The sequence below is a fragment of the Tamandua tetradactyla genome, chromosome 1 (genome assembly GCF_023851605.1).
Source record: "Tamandua tetradactyla isolate mTamTet1 chromosome 1, mTamTet1.pri, whole genome shotgun sequence".
Taxonomy (NCBI): domain Eukaryota; kingdom Metazoa; phylum Chordata; class Mammalia; order Pilosa; family Myrmecophagidae; genus Tamandua; species Tamandua tetradactyla.
In genome coordinates this window covers 201,735,068-201,757,467 of record NC_135327.1, presented here as the reverse complement: position 1 = coordinate 201,757,467, position 22,400 = coordinate 201,735,068, and the positions used below count along the sequence as shown (strand labels likewise).

At 37.4% G+C, this 22,400-nt stretch overlaps 1 long non-coding RNA gene across 3 annotated transcripts in view; it reads left to right on the top strand.

The window, feature by feature from the left end:
- LOC143687871 (uncharacterized) overlaps positions 1-22,400 on the top strand; it is a 107,637-nt gene that overhangs the window by 44,032 nt on the left and 41,205 nt on the right. The window contains exon 6 of one of the 3 annotated variants that reach the window (XR_013177719.1): positions 7,048-7,140. The exons of 1 other annotated variant lie outside the window; for it this stretch is intronic. This is a non-coding gene — a long non-coding RNA (uncharacterized LOC143687871). Of the gene's footprint in view, positions 1-4,729; positions 5,048-7,047; positions 7,141-22,400 lie in introns of those variants that run through there. One more of the 3 variants, XR_013177718.1, reaches the window with a different exon arrangement.

Genomic DNA, 22,400 nt, shown 5'->3' with positions numbered 1-22,400 from the left:
TAAGCCCTTTTCTGGATCCACAGGATGCAACTATCACACCCTTTTCCTCCTGTACTAGGCCTGGTGACTATGTCTCCATCAGTCCAATATAACCAAGTTCAACAAGTGTTTGCCAAGTGCCTACAACACTTTGTGTTGTACAAGGTATTATAGAAGCTACAAAAGATTCAGCTTTAAGGAACTTACAGTATTATTGGGGATACTAAAATTACATGTATCAGTCTAGACCAGGGGTTAGCAAACTATGGCACACAGGCCAAATTCAGTCTGGTGCCTGGATTTTTTATGATTCATGAGCTAAAACTGGGTCTTACATTTTTAAGTCGTTGAAAAAAAGCCAAAAGAAGTATAATATTTCTGAAATTTATGTGCAATTCAAATTCAGTATCTATAAATAAAGTTTTATTGGGATACAGTCGTACTCATTCATTTATGAATGATCTATAGCTGCTTTGATGCTATAATGGTAGAGTTGAATAGCTGCAAAGCCTAAAATGTTTACTACCTGTTACTTCACAGTAAAAGTTTGCCAATCCCTGATCTAGACTATTCAATTCAGGAAGGCAGGGACCATGACTGTTTCTTGCTGACATTGTCTCTGTAGATATCACCCAGGTCTTTGAGCCAGTGACGACTTTAAATGTATTTATCAAATGAATGAATGAACACCTAAGCTCTTTAACTGAACTAATCTTAATGTTTAAACACTCCTTTCTTTACAGGAGTGGTCTACTTTCTAGGGGCTCCCTGTGGTCCTTTTGCAGATTTATTTTTGCCTTCAGTGTTTGAAAAAGTATTTCCCTTGGAGGTTCCATAATCAAAAGCTGATCTTGGGCTCATTCAGCAGCTTTGACATGCTGTAATGAGGGCATCCTTGACTCTTATTCTTTCCAAGACAGTACGGGAATAACTAACTGTGGTGGTTTGGAGCTATGTACCCCAGAAAAACATGTTCTTAACCTTAATTCATTCCTGTTGGGCCTTTTGAGGTTACTTCAGTAAAGGTGTGGCCTAGCTGAAACAAGATGGATCTTAATCCTATTACTGAAAGCATTAAAAGGAAGATCACAGAGAAAGAGAAGCAGCCACAAGCTGAAAGTCAACAGAACCCAGAAGAGAAGGGAGAAGCCAGAAGAGGCCACTATGTGCATTGCTATGTGACAGAAAAAACAAGGATCACAGATCACGATAGCTAGTCTCAAAATGCCACACTCTTCTGAGAAAAAGCATTGCCTTGATGAAGACTTGATTTTGGATTTCTTTTAGCCTCAAAATTATGAGCCAATAAATTGCCATTTTTAAGTCAATACATTGCATGGAGTTTGCTTTAGTAATGAGGGAACTAAAGAACTAACCCACTGACACTGGCAGCAGAGAAATATATCCCTAAGAGGTGAAAGAAACTATTCCAAAGTCAGGACATGGGAATTAACATTTACAAAGAATATATTATGTGACAAGAGCTATGTTACTCATGAAGAAATTTTGTAGAGATAATTTAATCCTTTCAAAAGCCCTCTGATGTAGGGATTATCACTCCCATTTTGCAGATGAAGAAAATACGCCTTTCAATATTAAATGACTGGCCCAAGACCACAAGAACTATACAACTTTGAATTCAAAGTGAGTGTTAATCCCCAGAAGCATCTGCTTCCTGCTCTTGATAACACTTCCAGACCTCAGGTTTTTATTACATTTGGGCTAACCAGATGGATAATCAGCCCAAATTCTTCTTATAATCTTGATGGTTTAGTGATGTCCAGGTTTGGCCATTGACTCCAGACTGGGACTCCTTTATTGAGAGAACCTGGCTTGTTAGTAGGGCACATCCAAAGGCAGCTTTCTTAAACATTGCCTGGAAACTTGGCTTTAGGTAATGAATGTTTTGAAACTTTTGTATGCAATTTTGTCTGTTTTGACCATAAAATTTGTGGACTAATGAAATGTTTGTAAGCTTCTAACCCTTAAGAAAATACATTTTAAGCAACTACAGAAGGAATTGCCTTTCTGATGCTGCTGTCAGGTACTCAAAGTCTTTCCAGGGTCCCTGACTTCAGAAGAGTTCAGCCTGCAGAATTGGGCAGGTGCTCTGAGATCTCTGGAGAGACCTCTAAACTTGAGAGGTCTTTAAGGTAAGATCTCTAAAGTTCTGGCCTGAAGATGTGTTCAAAGATCAGCCTTAGTCAGAGAAAGGATATGAGGTAGTCAGCATCATTTGGCAATTTCCAACTTTCCTTTTCATGGTTACATAAAAGTCAATTTTAATAAAAGCCAAATTTAAATAAACTCATATTAAGATCTAATTGATATGTTAACAATCTCTGACTCAAACAAATGCACCCAATGCCAGGCAGAAATATTCGGTTGAGAGGAGTAGGGCTTGATCTTTATATCATTGTCAAATTAAGTTTACCCATAGTGTTGCAAGAAAGGATTTTCAACTAAGTATCAGGGGAATTGGGTTCTGGTCCTAGCTTTCTTGTACATTTGTAAAAGTGGAATAGCAAAGCTCAAGTGCCCTGAACCTCAGAGCTGTTGAGAATGTTGCTGAGACAACGGATGGGAAGTTCTCCAGAAGGTCTAAAGCAATACCCATGGGAGGCATCAAAAGTTCTCAATTTGGAGTCAGAAGTGTGACTTCAAGAAAGTTATTTTATCTTCCTGGAGCTTGGTATTCTCATCTTTAAAATCATGGAAGTGAACCACATAATCTTTAGTGAACAAAATTCAAAATGGGTTCAAAATGTAACTCAGTCTTCATCAGGAGTTTATGTGGGGATGGTCAGTTTACAGAGGTTCATTTATTCTATCAACATTACTTGCCAATTCCTAATGGCTCAAATTTTTAATAAATTTAAACATTTTTTTAATTAAAAAATTTTAATTAAAAAAATTTAAATTTTTAAAAATTTTACTTTAATTAATTTTACTTTATCTATTTTGAACTGAATTCATACTCTGTAGTTCTGTCAATTTGGGATTAAAATGTGATGGAAATTTTTTGTGAAAGAAATCTCCTGACCAATCCTGATTTCGAATGTTTTAAATGACATATAATTTTTACCCCCTCCCACAAATACATCTGGATATGAATGTATTAATACACACAGCCCATGGCTCTGTGGCCTTTTAGACAATGTAAAATGTTAGCCCTAAAGGAAGAGGCCTCAGACTCCAAACCTACTGTGCTGGTTTGAAAGGATTATGTACCCTAGAAAAGCCATCTTTTAATTCTGACCCATTTTTAAAAGGCAGCCGTTTCTTTTAATCCCTAGCCAGTGCTATAGGTTGGAAACATAGATTAGGTTATCTCCACGGAGATGTGACCCACCCAATTGTGTATTAACCTTTCATTAGAGGGAGATGTGACTCCACCCATTCCAGGTGGGTCTTGATTAGTTTACTGGAATCCTTTAAAAGAGGAAGCATTTTGGAGAGAGTCCCTTTTTTAGAACCCTGAGAACTACTGAGAGCCTATGCAGTCAGAGACCTTTGGAGATGAAGGAAAATGCCCCTGGGGGAGCTTCATGAAACAAGAAGCTTGGAGAGAAAGCTAGCAGATGTCACCATGTCCACTATGTGCCTTCCCAGTTGAGAGAGAAACCCTGAACTTCATCAGCCTTTCTTGAATGAAGGTAACCTCTTGTTGGTGCCTTAATTTGGACATTTTTATAGACTTACTTTAATTGGGACATTTTCACACCCTTAGAACTGTAAACTGGCAACTTAATAAATTCCCCCTTTTAAAAATCATTCTGTTTCTGGTATATAGCATTCCTGCATCTAGCAAACTAGAACACCTACACACTGCCCCATTTTATAAATAAGGAAAATTCAGGCTCAGGGCTTAAGGAGTGATTTGTCTAGAATCACAGAGCTCTTTAGCAATAGATCAGGGTCTAATGCCAAGGTTTTTTTTCATCTAGTGTAATAGCTCTTTCCTCACCAACAAAATTTCCTCTTCCTTCTGTAAGTAAACCAAATATATTATCATTATTATTTTTATGACTTTGCACATTACAATAAATTCATAAGTTACAAGGAATCTTTTGTTGTAGTGGGAATTTTAGAGAGCAATAAAAGACCAATGATATCAAACCAAGCAGAAGTTATCTGGTCTTTTTCCATCCCTTTATTGGGTGTGATAGCCTTAAGCACTCAGAGGGGGATTAGTTTTCTTGCTAATAGATGCCTGATTTTGAGGGGGGGGGGGTTGGGCAGAGACCCAGTTACTTTGCCTCTATAGGACTGACAAGATAGATTCACTTCTTTCCAGGTCCCAGTGGTCTCACATTGCATCAGATCATAAGAAAAGAAAAAGATATCACTCATTTTCTCCTACTGCCTGCAAGGCAAATGCCCAGTTGCTTTCTGGGGCACATTAAGCCTGGATGGATGTCATAGTTCAAAAAATGACCTGTTAAACACCATGCCCCACCACCAACAACCCAGTCTGCATATTGTCACATGACAGTCTTTCACTGCTCTGTATTTCAGTTCAAACATCTCAAATCACTCCATATATATCCCCTTAAATAAATCTAACCCCCTAGGCCTAATTTGAAGGCACCTGCGGTGGCTTGGAGCTATGTATATCCGAAAAACAAGTCCTCAAACTTAATCCTTTCCTGTGGACATGAACCCTTGGAAACAGGATCTTTTGATGAGGTTACTTCATTGAAGGTATGGCTCAGTGGAATCAGATGGTTCTTAATCCTATTACTTATAGGAAACATCACAGAGAGAGCCAAGGGAAGCAAGAAGGTGAAAATCAACAGGGAGTAGAAGAGAAAGGAGCAGATGCTGCCATGTGCATTGTCATGGGACAAAAAAGCCAAGGACCAAGGATCACTGTCACCCAGCCCCAGAATGCCAGTCTTTGGGAAGAAAGCATTTCCTCACTTTTGGACTTCCAGCCTCAAACTGTGAGCCAATAAATTCCTGTTGTTTAAGACAAACCATTGCAGGGTATTTGTTTTGGTAGCTTGGAAAGGAAAACATCATCCACTAACAATCTCCACTGTACTTATGAAGACTCTAATCACCCTCCAAGGCTCCAGACAATCTCACCTTTTCCATGAAGCTGTTCCTGACCTTCATCTTCCAAGGATCTCTCTCCCCTCTCTCTCCATGGCCTCAATCTCTCTCCCACCCTGTTCTGTACTGTTCTTTCTGCATTTGATTCCCTTACAGAGATTAGCTGGGAAGAGAGCTGTGGGGGTTAGGTTCAGGTGTCACTTGGCCAGGTGATGATGCCCCATTTTTCTATGGCTGTGGACTTAAAATTAGTATGTGAAATTCATTTGTGGTTGATTACATTTGCAGTTTGCTAAGGGGAGTGCCTTCTACAATGAGTGAGGTTTAATTTAATTAGCTGAAGGCTTAAAAGAAAGAGGTCAGAAGAGAGCCCAAGCAGCTCAGCACACCTCATCTCAGTGCTCACAACTCAGTCCAGACATTTGGAGATGCAGAAAGGAATCACCCCAGGGAAAGCCATTGCAACACAGAAGCCAGGCAACAGCTGTTGAGAGAAGTCCAACAGCTGTTGCCATGTGCCTGCCCATTAACAGAGAAACTCAGATGAAAGCTAGCTGCCTTTCTTCTGAAGAACTGTAAGTATTTAACTAGATAAATTCCCTTATTAAAAGCCAATCCATTTCTGCTGTGTTGTATTCTGGCAGCTTTAGCAAACTAAAATAGGCACTCTCTCCTTATCTCTGGCCTTATCAATTGATTGCTTTGAAAGTTTTGTGGTTTTGTTCTTTTGTTTCTTGATACCCTAAACTCTATTATCTCTCTCTTAGGCAAACCCTGGGTAAATCTATGAAAGAATTATGACAAGTTTTACGTCAGTGCTTCCTCTTCTTCCTTTAACTAAACTGTGCCTCTGAACCTTGGTTCAATGCCATGATATTGTGCTTCAGCATATGTGAGATCTAGTCATTCATGCTCAAAATTCTAGAAATTTCTAAATAATTTATATTGCTATTATTCAGTTGCCTTTCTTAGGGTCCTTCCTCTTCGGGTCACCAGCACATTTTCCCTTTTTGTTTCACCCAGCTTTTACTGTTAGCTACTTAAATAACTTTCTAGATGTGTGGACTTCACAGTTGGACCCTGGGAAAACTGATGGGTAGGCTTCCAATCCCTTAGCATTTAATGCACAACACATGAACAAGTCTTGCTTGTGCTACGTCTACTTGCTCTTGGTTTTTAAATGTCTTTTTTCCTCAATTTTATAGTAGGCTTCTCTGAGGGTGATAGAAGGAGAGGAAAGTGCATGAACTTTAAATAGGTGCCAGGGTTTGGGTCATTGTGTTACTATTTATGAGCTATAATCCTATGTGCGGGTGAAAAAATAACAAATTCTTAGAGCTAAAATAAGAATTAGGTGAAAAAAATGTACACAAAGTGCAAAATTTTCAGCTTATGATGGATGGGCAATAAAGGTCCCCATTCCCCCAAGCTCCAAAAAGACAGAAAATAGGGTTTTCTTTTAAATTTTATCCTCTAGAGTGCCCAGGACAGTAGATGTATGGTTCAAGAAATGTTATGGAACTAGCTATTTACTTGAAACCTTTTAGAAGTCTGCTATGAAATGATTAGAGAAAGGAGATAGAGTCACCAAATTTGCTAAATAAAAGTAAACAATCATTTCCTGGTGCCTGCCCATGTAAATAAATAAATAAATAAATAAATAAATAAATAAATAAATAAATAAATAAATGATGCTCAGTTAAATTTTAATTTCAGATAAACAATGAATAATTTTTCAGTAAAAATATTTCACGTACACTACTTGGGGCATACTTATAGTAAAAAATTATTCATTATTTACCCGAAATTAAAATTTTCTAGGGCATCTTCTAATTTATCTGGCAACCCTAAAATGGAAAGGATTTCAAGAATTATGTCTATGGAAGGGTATAAGCATAGAGTGATCTGCCTTTCTTCCTGTCAGAAAGACCAACCAGATAACCTACCAGATTCACTGACAGATTTGATTCATTATTCTTTATGTGGATTTGCCTCAACTTGTTGATCTAGATCCAAAGCACCTAATCAGGAAGACGTGGGGACATGCCTGAGGTTGAAAAAAAAGGCTACAAAGATTGCTACACCTGGCACACAATCCTACACCCTAGAGCAATTCCATCAGAAATTAAAAAGAGTAGATACTTATTTTCAAGACGTTTGAAGGTAAATTGAACTAAACTTTAGGTGTCATTTTTCTCCCTAAAATTATAGGCATCTTATCAAAATGGTAATAAGATTTCTTATTGTGGTCTGATCTGATCTGAACTTCTTAAATCTTGTCAAAAATGCAGAAATAAATTTTCTGAGCCTTTGCATAAGTAAATACACATTTTTTCTGGAGTTTGGCTTTAAGGAATTCTTTTCAAAACCGTTTCCTGATTCTGCCTGATTAATGACTTTCTTATGCCTTAATGCTTCCTGATCAATCACAAAATATTTATCATTATTGTATTTATCTTCTTCCTTATTGTTTCTCACACTACTTTTTATGCAGGAAAATGCTGAAAGACAGCAACACAAATTAAGACGCAAAGCAGGCCTAAAGAATTCCTTCTTCGTAATAAGTTATCCATTAAATACCACTTAAGCTTTTCTTGTTTTAAAACGTATGTCAACATAATCTCAAATACTTTTTATAAAGTACTAGTAGTAAGACATTAAAAATGACAAAAATGTCTTTAATCTATAAAAAAAATTTTAATCACCTGAGTTATCATTTGCCTCACAATAAAATAAATATTATCCAGACAGGTCTATCCAGCTGACTGCTTCCATGCAGGGCAACATGACAATTACTTTCTAATAGATTATCAATAATAATTGCATCTTTTCTTCTCGCCTCCAATTAGGAGGGCTGCTCTTCTCATGATTCATAGCACATGAATGATTTGCAGGCACATCCTGTTCTTCTTTTGGGAAAAGTAAACAAACCATGTTTTAAAAGTTGAAATGCATCCATTAATCAGTCAGCAATCACTGCTTTAAAGAGCAAGAGAGAGAGAGAGTGATAAAGTGCTTTCCAATTTGAAAATCCAAGTCCTTCTATCACATTCAAATACCAAATCAACAATTATGCAAATACAGTCCTCCAATCAATCAATGCATCCATCACCCCATAGGTATTTACTGACCAACTATGTGCCATGAAAAACAGAGATGAATTAGACTTATCTTCTTTCAGGGAACTTAAAAGATTGAGGGAGAAGGCAAGGTATGCATGCACAAAACAATAACAGAATATGGAATATGCAAGTCCCATCCAGTTAAAAGAGAATGGAGAGAAGGAAAAGGTGAGCATTGACCAGGGTAATCAGGATAACTGCTCTTTGACTTTTCCATTATTCCCAGGCATAGTGAGCAGCTACTTTGAAAATCAGTCTCTTGTTAAATTTATCTGAACAATAAAATGAAATCAGCCAGTGACACATTGGCATTGAGAATTTGTTTATTCTAGAATGACAGGCCAATCTTATTTCCATATACTTTTCAGGGTTTTGAAGAAATGTATTCTCAACTATTTGTGCACCCCAATGCATCTGAGCGCTAAGACACTCTCCCAAAAGGCTGTGGTGGTTCACACTGTCAGCAATTGTTTTGGGGTGTTTTGGGGGGGGGGTTGCTGTCAAGTAGTGGGGAGGGGTGAGGGTTGGACTTGAATATATAGCTGGAAAAAGGCCTTCCTGGCAATTCTAATATGCCTCTTGAAAGATGTGCCTCTAACCTACACTGTCCTTCTCTTTTGAGATAATTTGATCTAAAGATATATTATATAGACAAAACAAAAGTAAAATGCAAACATGAGGCAATAACACAATATTTTGAGCCTTACAGACCGGATTGGAGTCTTGACTCTGCTGACCACAAACGTAATTAGGACAAGTTACTTAAACATACCAAGCCCCATTTTCCTTAACTACAAAATGAACATAACAATAGTAACTTCCAGAGGTTTTTCGGGGTTTAAATGAGATTATATAAAAAACATTCAGCATAGTTTGTGGCTCATATTACTAATGATGCTCATTAAACGGTAGCTATTGTTAGTACATTGCTTATGCAAAACTTTTTTTGTTTAATTTGTATCTGACAAATTCTGGGTTATATCACCCAACTTCAATGCAAAAATGTAAATGGAATCAACTGAGGAAATATGATAATATTAAATATCTCTAGTTCAGTGGTTTTTATTCTCAGTTGCACATTAGAATCACGTGGAAAACTTTTTAAAAATACTATGACTGGGCCTCACCCTGGTCAAATAAATTAGAATCTGTAGGCTTGGCGTGTTTGCCTAAATATATATTTTTTAATATCCCAAGTGTTTTTTAGAGTGAAGTCAAAGTTGAGAGTCACTGCTGTAGATAATAGGAACAATGAAAAATATTAGATAAAATCAGCGAAGAGATACTTCACTCCAAAAGGGCGATTTTGCTTTGTTTAAAGGGTGCCTTTATGAGGGGAAAGTTTGGCTACTTTGAGACACTTGGAAGAGGTATAATTCAAGAGAGTTCAAAATCTTAGGATTCTTAAAAGATGAGTAAATATCAAAAACAATACAGATATGGAATTCTAATTATTAAAAAAGAAGATATTCAAGAAAAAAAAGAATGAGTAAAAGTCATGGCAATTGTGCTCCTTGTACTTGTTAATTTTTTTAAATTAGTTTCCATTTACTTAGTCTAACTTCAAGACTGTTTAATTTCTTTTGCTAGGTTAAGAGACCATTTTTTATCATAAACAATACAGACAAGGCGTTTATATCCAGCTGCTATCACTTAACTAGTTGTGACAATGGGGACATTTCCTTGCACCTCAGTTCCTCATCTGTTGAATTTGGGGATTAAATAAAAGAATATGTATGAAAAAGTTTTATAAATTATTTTTTAAAAACTACATAAAATGGTATTATGCATATATCTTCAGAGTTCTTAGTTATTTAATCTTGATACTGAGTCTGAACTGCTGGTTTGGGGCCCCTGCTTGAGGACACCAAGCATATGGGGATTACAAATGAAATAAGAGACAAAGTTAAATCCGCAAGCCCTTCAAAATGTATCCTTACCTTTAGCCAAGGATAATGATATTTGCATACAAAGCCTACTCAACAGAATTGATACTGCAATAAGCCTAGAAGGTCCTCAATGAAGTGATTAAAAAGAACAGAGAATTCTCCGTGAGGAGTCCTCCAGTGATCTGAGTTTGCATGTGGCAGGAACTCATATTCGGGTACCAGGTTCCCTTCAGGATTTAACACCCAGGCTCAAACCACCTTTCCTTCAACAGAGAAATTAGCAAGGTTCTTTCTGCCTGATTTACTCAGCCATTGTCAAGGGCAAATTGAAGACCAATTTAAAGTTAGGGTTCTCTCCGGTAAAGGGTAGAGCAAATTAATTTATCTCCAGAAAAGCAGATCCATCTCCAGCCCTGGTACAAAATGTAAGACAATTCGGTCAGCATAATGTCCTCAGATTCTGACATTTTTTTTTCTAAAGCTCACTTGATGGCATATCTTTTTTACTCTCTGCACCTCCTAGCACTAGGTCCTTTTCCCTCCCAGGGCTGTTAAATTCTAATCTCTTCCAAATCCTTCATAAAAAAAAAAAAAGAAAAGAAAAAATGTGAAACTGTTAACAGTTTTATGATAATATCACCTTCCTGGGAATTCAAACTTTAACCAGAAAAGTTTTAAGCTAAAGAAGTGAAGCTTTAAAAATAGACATTAAGGCAGCCCATGCAGGCAGAGTAGTGGAGTGGTCTAAGAGGCCAGCAGGCTGCCCAGTATTCAAAGACGTTACACTAAATGTACAGACTCCTGTATATTTATAGCCGATAAACCTGTATATTTATACCCTGTATATCCAATAAACATGGCTGCCTACGTGGAGGGAAAAAATTACAGTGAAAGAGTTGTTGTGTTCAACCCAGTGCCCGCCCACTACAGCCCTTTTTGCCCAACCTTGCTCCATACAACGCATGGCTCCAATACCTCAGAAACTGCTTCAAGGGTAGACACCAGATTCAAGGGCAGGCCAATGACCAACAGTTGTTGACTTGAAGCAATATGCTAAGTTGTGACCTTCAGTTTTCTTTTTCAGGGACCTCACTTTGGAAACTGAATTTCTCAAATCAGTTATTCATGAGCTTTGCAATTGAAAGGTCACGTGGAGCTAGGCCTGATGTACAAGCCCAACTTGTGAGAGAGGAAACAGGAATAAGCAGAAGGAGCAGGTCAGTGAATACAGAAAATTGGAGCAAACGTTTGTAAGGAAGAAGGAGGTGTTGGGAGAGAGAAGGAGATAAAGATAGATTACCCATATGCCCAATGACCTGTGAGGAAGGGCTGCAGAGCTCCCTTTCCAGTGGGTTTTCTGAGAAAGGAGGCTGTACTTTGCTTTCTGTCATGTATTTCAGCAAGATTCCAAGAGTTATTCTGGAACTTGCCACCTACCACACACTGTTGCTGTTGTTTTTATTCCTGAGGTCACCTTCTATCTGTTCCTCAAAAGGCAAAGGGCCCTAAATACAGCTGCTTGACAGGAACCCCCTGATTAATTAAAAATGTCATTGGGGTGGCTAATGGAATTTGTGAGCTTGTTTCACTTTGGGTAAAAATCTTTGCAAAATGTCTGAGTTCTTTTTTTTTTTTTTTCTCTGCAGAAGAATTTAGTGTCTAAAATTGAATACCTGAGACTGAACAATTTGGAATGCTAGTACTTGTCCTCTTTGATCATAGCAATGGCAATTACATTTGATTCCATCCAATAACTTTGGAATAGAGAATCTTAAAGACCCTTGGGTCGCCACCTAAACTTTGATGCTCATTATAAAATGTCAGAGGATATCAAGTTTTGAGTGAGGACCTGAGAAGGTTTGTGAGTTATCCACGATCAACAGAGACACACTGAGTGACAGATGTTGCTATAAGTGGTCTAGGAGAAGGAGCTGAGGATAGAAGTGCTCCATGGAACTATTTTCTTTGGACAAATACTTTGTATCAACTAGCTTCTTTGTCATTTCAGAACTAGGGAAAAATAGATGGTTTGGCCTTCTCATCAGTCCCATTCATGTTAATCAAGTTTGGGCTGTGATTATTTGGCAGTGCCTTAGTGTGGCTCACTGTTTCACTGTGCTAAAATAAAACTAGTCTCTAAGGTTTCAGAATCGTAGGCACTTACCCAGTGCTCCCAATTCAGGAACCCAGTGATTCAGATAAGTATCTTTATCTCCCCAAAGAATTCTTCCCGTGGAATGGAAAGAACTCTATGTCACTCCAATCCTTCTTTTTAATGTTCAACCATGAATCGTTTTTACACTTTAGTGTAATTAAAGCATTTAATCCCACTTAATCCTCTGCCCAAGTGCCCTGCGCATCTTCTACATCTCCCCCACCCCCTCCTCACTGGACAGTGTCTATGTGCTTAGAATAAGCCATAAGGAATTGGAAGTTGTATTTAAATTTTTAGAAGTGAAGTTTTATTGAAAATGGCTTTAAGCTGTTTCAGTCTTCTTTTGCAGTAGGTTTTTCAGTGAACTGTGTGTATGCTGGAAAAAATAATAGGCTGAGTTCGAAGATAATAGAAATGATGATTTATGGTTTTCCAACATTCTCAGGTCTGAAAGGGTTTTGGGGGTTTCAGTGATTTTTTTTTTCCTTCAAGTGTATACAAAAGACATGCTTCTCCACTTCTTTAAAATGAAAGAAAAAAAAAACATATTCATGGAGGGTGGTCAGTTTGTGGCATGAAAAAACATTTTCTCTGGGTCTTTGAAACTCTTAAAGTTCAGATTAGTGGTGTGGCTTAATATCCTTCCTTCTTTGCAGAATTCTAGGCAGGGGAGATTTTTCAAACAGAATAATGTTGGTTTCAACCAATCAGGATAAACACATGACCAACCAGAAGAGATATCAGTGAGCACATCTCACAGACATGTCACAGCTCAATGTTACCTCCCTTCCTAACATTTTTCTAGACACTCAGATCAAAATTCAACCTTACCTATGATTTCTCCCCCTACCTCCCAATTTTCCTTAAGCTCCATCCACTAGTCACCCTGGTCTCAAACTCTCTTTGGAACAATTAACAATAAATAAGAACAGTTCAGCCAAGTTCCAGTGTCTCTTGATTCTTTCTTCCAAATGCGTTCTCATCACAGAGGAGAACCTAGTAGCCTTATTCGTAGGTTCACAAGGCTTAAAGCAGGGCCTCCGACCAGTGTTTACAAAAGTGCCCTGCTCATTCAAACCAGGAGCCAGCTAATTCAAGTCTTATTCATCCCATAAAGGTCAGTTTGGTTTCCACTTCTTCCTACAAGCCTTCTCTAACCATCCCATTTACCAGGATTGCCAGTACCACTGGCATAGCACTGAGCCTGAATTTTCTTGTGGGGTCGGCACTCTTTTTATAGTCTCCATGTTATATTTCTCTAATTACAATGCATGTTTCTGAGAACTAGAAATATTCTTCTTCCAGGCCAAAGCAAAAAGGGTAATCAAAATATGTTGATTAAAAGATTGATTGATTGAATTGATATAATAAAACAGGGATAATTCCAACTCACATTTTAATAGTACAAAAAAGTACCTGCCACATGGAACTATCATGACAATCTTTTATGATACTGTTTGTACTACATACAGTCAGACAGGAACCCAAAGGCAAATATTGATTAGTGTGTAGATTAACAGAGTGAAGTTTTCCAAGCAGTGAAAGAAAATGGAAGCATGGTTAAAACCCTGCCTTCCTTTAAAATCAGCCTAGAAATAAAACTAAAACAAAAGCGTTATTAAAAATATATGTTATACCCTACATGTGTATTGTTTGCCATCATTGCATTTTTTATAGAACACTCTATCTCTCTATACTCTAAATACATCTTTGCTTCTAGATTGATGGCTGAAATGCAATAGTGACTACATATTAGAATGCAAGGCAAAATATCATGGGATATACAAAACGAAATATTTATTTTCAAGTCACCATCTTCAAAGTAGAGCTTTTCTAAATTTGGGAGAAGGTTTTGGGAATATTAACGAAGAAGCACTCTACCCTCAATGTCATGTATAAGTTAAGAAAAATCAGTTGTTATGAGTGAAAAGTTCTATAGATACTGGCATGTCAGTATCTATAGAACAACATGCAGGAGTTTTGGTTGAGAACATAGAAGTCTTGCTCTACTCTTTGCTAATCAGTGTTGTATTCAGTTTGGGAGTTTACATTTTAAGAGGCTTGATAAATTGGAATGTCCCCAGGAGAAACAGGATTCTGAGAAATTTGTGGGCCATGTCATATATGAAAGAACTCAAAAGACTAATGGCTTTTATTTGTGCTGAAATAGATGATAGTGGCCTTTATCAGAACTTTATTTAGCAAATGTTTTGTGCTGCCTCCAAGGGTAGAAATAAAGGAGCCATACTTGAAGGAAGTGACGAGAAAGGAAATTTAAGATCTTTCCAGCAATTGAATAGGATGTTTCATGAAAAAGTGGATCCCATATTCTCATATTCCAGGAGAACTGAGCAGAAGTTGAACAACCATCTAGTTGAGACATTGTAGAGGAGGATACAGTGCTGGATTGACTCTTAGAGATCTTCCCAACCCTGAGTAGAGAAAATAAAGAACAATGAAGATGTAGGAAGTAGGGATGAATTATCCTATCATTTTCCCCTGCCATAGAGACCCATTCTCTTGGAAACTCAATGCCAGCAAGGTAAATATCAAGGATGAATGGTCTTCTTGGAGCAATAGAAAGGGTGACAAGTTCCTCTCTTGTGGAACTGGGACAGAACAGTGTATGAGGTGAAATTTCTCCTGCACCCATCTGTTCTAGTATGGTTTGCCTGCATCCTGTTAAAACCTTACTCTCAACCCACTCCTCCAGGGTCCTTAAGTCCTATTTCCCCAGGACCTTCTTTTCAGGTAAGGGCTTAAGTTATTATGCGATATGAAGGATTCCTAAATTTCTCTCCCCTGAGGAAGAACTCATTGAGAATGAAATTTTAGGATTTGGAGAACAATGTTCATACAAGAGCCATCATTCCCTAAAGTGGATATTGGTCAAAATTGTTCAAGAAACTAGTGCTTGTCTCAATATATCAAACCCTACAAGAAGCTTTGGGAAGACACATCTCTGACCACACCTATAATACTGTTTCAAGCACAACTGAACCAAATATTGAGAGTAAAACAGAAAATGCAAAGGTAGGAGAAAAGACCCGTTTCTTTTATAAGTACTAGGTGTCTTCATTTAATAGGCAACATGACTGAGCAGTGGCTTCCCTCTAGGAAACAAACTCTTAATTACGTTCAGAAGCTTTTCTGGAAAATCTGTGGAGGAAGGTGTGATAGGTTGAATTTTATACACCAACAAAAGACATGTTCTTAATCGTAATCTGTGTGCCTGTGGGTGTGAACTCATTTGAAAATAGAGCCTTTGAAGTAGCATTATCAGTTAAGGTGTGGACTCATTTGTGAATAGGATCTTCTAAAATCCTATTTAGGTGTGGCCCAATTGAATGAGAGCAGGCTTTAACCCATATGACTGGAGGCCTTATTAAGATTAGAAATTCAGACACAGCTAGAGGACCAGATACAGACAGAGGAGCAACAAGCTGGAAGTCAGTGGAAACCAGAGGAGGGGACTCAAGAAAAAGGAGCTAGCCATGTGATGAGAGGCAGACATGCAAGCAAATGAACCCAAGCCAGCACCTCAATACTACAGACCCCAGGAGAAAGTATGGCATTGCTGGTACATTGATTTTTTAATTCTAGCCTTCAAAACTGGTACCCAATAAATTCCTGTTGTTAATCCAATCCATTGTGTAGTATTTGTCATAACAGCCAAGCAAAAAGACAGAAGGTATAAGATTCTAAGTGTGACATTTCTTTTTTTTTTTTTTTTTTTTTTTTTTTTTTTTTATTTAGAGAAGGAAGGAAGGATAGAAGGAAGGAAAGGAGGAAGAAAGGGAAACATCTTTTAAACATTTTCTTGTTTTATTGTATTTTGTTTCTCCGTTTTTGTTACATGGGCTGGGGCCGGGAATCGAACCGAGGTCCTCCGGCATAGCAGGCAAGCACTTTGCCCGCTGAGCCACCGCGGCCCGCCCTAAGTGTGACATTTAATGATAATGAAATGAAATGAAAATGATACTAATGGAAACATAACATAATAGATGAAGATTAGATTGGGAATCAGAACATTTGCAATCTTGTATTAGTTTTTCCACTATCTCTGTGATCTTGAACAAGTCAGTTCCCAGAATTATAAAATTTTGGAAGGTTCAACTAAGTCTTCTCTGAAAATCTTCCAGCTCTTCAATTTTCTGTTTACATATTTTGTCTGTATTTGTATTATTGGAAAACATCAATAGCATACTTAAGATAATAGAAGCTGAGGGTTGGAAGAGTCTACTCACAAAAAGTTATATTTTGAAAGCTGTGAACAACTCTTTACTGTAACGGTTAAAAGCAAAATTTTATATAATTTTTATATTAATAAATATGTGGTCAGGATTGATGAGTTAATTTAATTAATTCAGTTAAATAAGGCAAGTTAACCATGGGATGGTTCCTCCTCTTTACTTAATGTTCTCCAAATATTTAGAAATATTTTGAATACGGAGACTTGAAAAAACATCAGGGATTTTTTTTTTAGATCACATTTTTCCAAGTAGATGATATTTTGCCTGCAATTTATTCTAATTGTCTTTCACTACTGCATTCAATAATCAAATTACAAAGCAAGATACACACAAAAGCATAGAAAAATCTAGTGATTATATAGAGTGTGCATTGCTGGGTAATCCATGCATACTCTAGAATGTTGTTACATTTTTAATAGAACTTTTGTTTTAGTTGAGCGTCTAAGCTGATTAGTAAGGATGACGGGATTTTAATTGGGGTCTCCATTTTCTTTTCATCTTTGGAAGACATCACGTTTTTTCAACCCACATAGCTAATCAGTCATGAAAATCTTCCCAGGAAGAGTTTTGTTCTTCCTTATTCATAGAGAGAATGTTACTGAGTTCTGGTCATGGCAGGTTAACGTTCCATACAAAAGATATCTTAACGATGTCAAAATAAAATGCGTAGTTCTCACCTTTGACCAAAGAAAATGGAAAAGTATCTCTCTCTGTCTCTCTTTTTTTAATAACAAATCTTTCCGAAGTATTCAACCCCTAACTTCGTTATAAATTGGACTTGTACAAATCCTTACAAGTACGGGTGCCCTTTGACAGTCCTTCCTGCTTGGGCCTTCGAGTGGCAGTGGGAATGGAACTCTCCATCGCAGCAGGAATGCATTTATGATCATGCATTGCTTAAGTCTGTTTTTATTTCTCGTTTTATGGAAAATGCAGCGGTAATCCCTTTAGAATTCCCCTCAGCTTAAATCTCAGAGACTGTTCACGGCAGCCTCTTAATGTCTCAAGAGTACTTCAAGTTGCATAAGCCCCATATTCAACAGGTAAAGCCCACTTTGTTCTATAGAGATGGCTGGAAATAATGTGAAATTAAAGATTTAATCTTCTGGGGGCAACGCAGCCTTTCCTTAGTCTGTCACAAAGAAACGAAAAAGTCTACTACCTTTTCAGTAAATAGAAAGATCTTTGATTGACAGGGGGCTGCTGCATTGATCCCTAAAACTATGTCGCTAAAAATTTTATTAATACAATTAGGCAAAGAGACTACACAGTCCTAAATGTTGGGGAGATTTCATTTCATGATGAAGTTGCCATGTATTATTAACCTAATTGACAGATTTATGGATGAAAAAAAAAAGGAATCAAGCTTTGGTGACAAATTAAGTACATTTTTTTTCCCAACTCACAAGAAAACCCCCAATTTAACAAACACAAATTAGAGGCGGTAGTCAAAGCAACAATGATATCAGCTGAAGGGACAGATGAGTAGAGATCATACTAAACTGAATGTACTCTTTGTTGATTTGATTATCAAGCACCATATTAGATTTTTTAAGCTGAATATTCCTTATCTAGTCTATAATTAATTCTTTTCCCATATTAAGCATTTTTTTTAAGCATTATAGGAAAACATCAAAAAAGATCTAATACCTTGTTTCTGGAATCCTGACGCCAAAACATTCCTTCTAGAGTTTTTTCCCATTGTTCTGACAGGGAGACTAAGCCCCAAATGGGATCATGCTTCCTATCAGCTCTCTTTAAATGCTGCAGCTCAGAACCATGGCATCTCTGCCACAGCACTGCCCTCCCTGCCTACCTCTGCTTCTCTGCAGGGAATAGATCTGCCTCTGCACCGACCTTTAGGTATTCCTGAAATTAAAGTTTTCTCTCCTCTTACGTTGTAAGATTTAGAAAGGAAGAGCCCATGGGAGTTTAAAGCAGTAAGGACATTTGCTGGAGTGGAGGGATTTTCAGGGACCAGACCCATGAACAGAGCACTGCTGTCAGGCAACCCCAGACCCAGGACATCACGTGTCATGGGGCCTGATAAAGCCACAGAGAGCACATACCAAAGAAGTGGCACCCTCCACTTCATTCACATGTCTGCAAGCATTGATAGTCTTCTGGAGAGGAGAGGAGATGCGTTTTGAAGCATTTTGATGACTGAGTTCACTGAGCTGTACACGGTCAGATATCTACTTAACATAAATAAAAACTATTATCTACCATATATGACATCATACTCAAGCATCCTGACTTCACCGATATCCATGCTGCAACAAAAATATTTGTGAATGCCCAGTGCTGACAAAGCAGACCCCAGAATTCAATGAAGCAGAGCCTCCAAATCCCCAGCAACCTGGGTAAGGATATACTCAGAGTGGTTTGCTTATACTAACTACCAGAACGTGGTAACCAAACAGCACTAGAAATGTTTTCAAAGCAATATAAATTAATTGAAAACCTGAAATAATCAGAGACAGATCACTGATTAAAAAAAAAGTTGATAGATCATTGTAAAAATATGTAATGAACAAGGGAGAAAGGAGAAAAAACAGAATATTTTATTTAGATTATATTAAAGGAAAAGGGCAAGCAATTCTACAAACATCGGGTTGCCCTTCCCTAGTATCAAGCCACCTTTGGAAGTCCCTGTGGGTCTGGGCACAGTTTTAGGTCCTGCCTAAACTGTTACAATGAGGGAGTGACCCTGCCCTTGAACAGTGAGAAGTTTTGAGGAATTTTTAGTCACTTCCCTCACCTGGTTTTTTAAATACTAAATTTGGCATATATTCACTGAAAGCTTCTGATGCACATATTTTTATTCCAAACATCTATATTGCAATAACACAAGCCCGTTTGGTGGCAAATGCACTAGTGGACACTCTAATACAAGGCTGTGGTTGTTTGATTCTTTGAAGTTGTTGATTCTTTGACTCCATCTCCCTCCCTGGGCTCTGAGTGAATTGTGTACTTACACAGAGCAACCTTCTGTTTTTCAGGTACCTTGAACGCAACCTGTAAACTCAACACCTCTTTCTCTTCTGTATTCTCTATCTTGGTGATGATAACATGATCAAGGCACTCAAATTAGAGGTTCAAACTGAATCACTCAAATGAAGAGCTTTGCTCATCTTTCTCTCTCCCCCATTTTCAATTCTGGTTACAATATCCACAAATCCCATCCTATTATTTTTGTCCCCAATGTCCTATTCTAAATCCTAGACATCTCTTCACTGGTCTACATCCCAAATCTATGTTGTATGTATATATGATATAGGTGCATACAAATGCACATACCCAGATATATGCATACATTGTGTATTACACCATCTTTATAGGCTCATTTTAGAAATCAAAGAAAACATTAACATAAGAAAATAAAAAGTCACAAACAAACTGATATTTGGATACTTCTGTTCAGTATTATTTCCATTGTATATTTTTTATAAAATTACATTTAGCATTATGTAATGATCACTTTCCTTTAAATTAAAATTATCTAATTAAAAAATTAATGACTAATAGTTCATTACATCCAGATATCTTAATTTGCATTTCATTAGAATTATGGAGGTTTTTTATTATTTATTTATGTATTTTAAAAATATTTTTATTGAGAAATCTTCACACACATACAGTCCATATATGGCATAGCAGTCAATGGCTCACATTATCATCACATACTTGTGTATATTATGCAACGTGACCATTTTTAGAACATTTGCATCACTCCAGTAAAAGAAATACAAAGAAAAAAAAAACCGAATACATTCCATACCCTCTACCCCTCCCTCTCACTGATGACCAATATTTAACCTACCCAATTTTTTACCCTTTATACGCCCCTATTATTTATTTATTTATTTTTATCCTTTTTAATTTTACTCATCTGTCCACACTCTAGATAAAAGGAGCATCAGATACAGGGTCTTCACAATCACACAGTCACATTGTAAAAGTTATATCTTTATACAGTCATTCTTCAAGAATCAAGGCTCTTGGAACACAGCTCAACAGTTTCAGGTACTTCCCTCCAGCCACTCCAATATACCATAAACTAAAAAGGGATATATATATATAATGCATAAGAATAACCTCCAGGATAACCTCCTGACTCTGTTTGAAATCTCTTAGTTACTAAAACTTTATTTTGCCTTATTTCTCTCTTTCCCCTTTCAGTCAAGAAGGCTTTCTCAATCCCATGATGCTGGGTCCTGGCTCATCCCAGGAGTTCTGTCCCACATTGCCAGGGATATTTACATTCCTGGGAGTCATGTCCCACATAAGGGGAAGGGCAATGAATGCACCTGCCAAGTTGTTTAGAGAGAGGGGCCACATCTGAGCAACAAAAGAGGTTCTCTGAGATGACTCTTAAGCATAATTATTAGTAGGCTTAGCTTTTCCACTGCAGAAATAAGTTTCATAGGGGCGAATCCCAAGATGGAGGGCTCAGCCTATTGATTTCAGTGCTTACAAGAATATCTGGGATGCCCCAAAAGGGGAAGTTGAATATTTCCTCTTTCTCCCCAGTCCCCCAAGGAGACTTTGAAAATACTTTTTTATTCACTGCCCAAATTGCTCTGGGATATATCAGGGCATCACACTAACCTGTACAAACCAACAAGATTTCATGCCCTCTTCAAGATTCCATGTACTATGGGGTTCAGTTAAACTGATGATATAAGTTAAATTAGGTAATGTGCTACCCAAAATATAAATTATGCACCAAATAAATATCTCCTCTTTTGGTTTCACATAGAAGTTGAAGTTTTAAACTATGGACGGTATCACCCTTTGTGTACTCTGGTTTACCTTAGTCCTATACATATCAGCTTCATTCATATCTCTAGTCAAAGTCTGATCATTTTTTTCAACTTTTTTAATAGTTGCTATATGGGGTACTGCTGACTTTCATAGTTTCTGAGCTCTAACTCCGAGTTTCAGGGGTCACACAAATACCCAAAATTTCTGGGACCGAACAGATTATATACAAACAGCTCAGTATCTCAGAATTTAGAAGTAACACTTAAAATTCCTGAATATATGTGACTGCTGTAAAAACTTGCCATCTAGGACATTTTGCAATAGGCCCCAACCTGATTACTCATGCTCTTGACTTCAATTCACCAAGTTTGTAATTATAGTAAGCCCACATGAGTGAGGCATGATAATATTAATTCTTTTGTTTCTTTTTACTTTTTTTTGTCTTTTTGTTTCTACCACTTCATTCAACATACAATCCTTAAGGTTCATTCACACCTAGTTGCATGCCTCACAAATATACTCCTTCTTCCAGCTGATCAGTAGTCCAATGTATTTATACACCTCAGCTCTCCCTTTCTTCCCTCAGTCTTTGTATCCTTAGGCCACCTCCATCTATTAATTGGGAACACTTGCAATAAACACCAGTGTGCAAATGTTCATTCATGTCCCCACATTCAGTGCCTGCAGGTATGTACCTAGTAACAAGGTTGCGGGATAATTGCAACCCCACCCCTACCTCCTGTGGAACCACCACACTGAGAGGGGCTGCACCTCTCAGTTTCCCTACCAACAGTGAATAGGTACATCTCTTTCTCCATATTTTCTCTAGGACTTGTTTCTCTCTGTTCATTTTTAAAGTTTTATTCACACATCATATAATCCAACCTAAATAAATAGACATGCCTTCACCACCATAATTTATATGAAGATATTTCCTTTTCTTTCACAAAGAATCTTTACCCTTCCTCCATACCACCCCGCCCACTTGTTGACATTTAGTTTTGGCATAATGTCTTTGCTATATTCAGTGGAAGCATATTACAACATTAGTGTTGACTATAGACCCTAGCTTGCATTAATTGTACTTTTTCCTGTATAACTATCAATTTTCAACACCTTGCAATGTTGACATTCATTTGTTCTCCCTCATGCAAATGTTTTTATATTTGTACATTTA